We start from the raw sequence: 1,184 nt of genomic DNA, 5'->3' as shown, positions 1-1,184 counted from the left end.
TAAAATACAAAAAAACCCCAAAACCTTAAAAAATCCACCAAAAAATACCCAAAGGTTTTCCAAAGCATAAAAAACCCCACCAAAAATACAAAAAAAATTGCCAAAACAAATAAACAAAAATATTTTTAAAACAAAAATTAAAATAAAAAAGTTATTACAATCGTTTTTAAAACAAAATATATCGAAATAAACACCCCCCAAAAAAAAATTTAAAAAAATTTATACACAAAAATATTAAATAAACCCAAAATGGTACTTTAAAAAAAAACAAATAATTCAAAATAAATCCAAATAAACCCCCCAAAAGTCCCCAAATCCCCAGTAGAACCCTGATCACCCCCACCCCCGCTTTCGGCCGGAGCCTCAAAGGGTCCCTTTGTGCAGCTCCACCTTTCCCAAAAAATCGCCTTTTCATCCCAAAAAGGGGGAGGAGGGAAAGGAGGAGGAGGAGGAAGAGGCCACGCACAGGGGAAGGCTTTGACCTCATCCCACAAAAATTCCCACTTTTCCCCCCCATTTTGGGCCCCTTCCCACCTTTCCAGGGGGCAAAAGGGACAAAAGGGGGTCTGTGTGACCAAACCCCCCAAAAATGGGGCATGAAAGGGGATTTTGGGGATTTTACCCACTGGGGAAAGGAGGTGAGGGAGAAAKCCTAAATGGAAAAAGAAGGGKTTTAGRGCAGGATTTGGGATTTTGGGGGATTTATGAAAACTAAAAGTGGATTTGGGGTTATCAAAATGAAATTTTTGGGGATAATTCACCCTAAAATTGTGTTATTTGTGGGTTTTGGGTCTTCAAACATMAATTTTTCACATGAATTTACACCAAAATTGGGAATTATTGGGGTTTTGCCTCCCCTAAAAATCAATYTGGGGCTCAAACCCCATTTTGGAGCTCCTTTATTTTTATATTCTTAAAAACTATTTTTAATTAATTTTTATGGAATAATTAAAAATAAGGAATGAAACAGCTCATCTGAAATGAMGAAAACCCCAAAAAGTATCTTTTCTTTATGGGCAGTGACACCAAAAAGGGACAAAGCTTGTTTTTCTGCTCTCTGATCCCAAAAGGGCCTCAGGAAATATTTGGGGCCAGATCTGAGGTTATTGAGATTTGCCAGAGGGGAAAAATGGAATTTTGGGGGTTCTGAGGCTGAAAAAAGCCCTTTTGGAGAGAAAATAAAA

The sequence above is a fragment of the Malurus melanocephalus genome, unplaced genomic scaffold (assembly GCF_030028575.1).
Source record: "Malurus melanocephalus ecotype Western Australia unplaced genomic scaffold, MMel_1.1 scaffold_1217, whole genome shotgun sequence".
Lineage (NCBI taxonomy): Eukaryota > Metazoa > Chordata > Aves > Passeriformes > Maluridae > Malurus > Malurus melanocephalus.
This window is presented reverse-complemented; position numbering follows the sequence as displayed.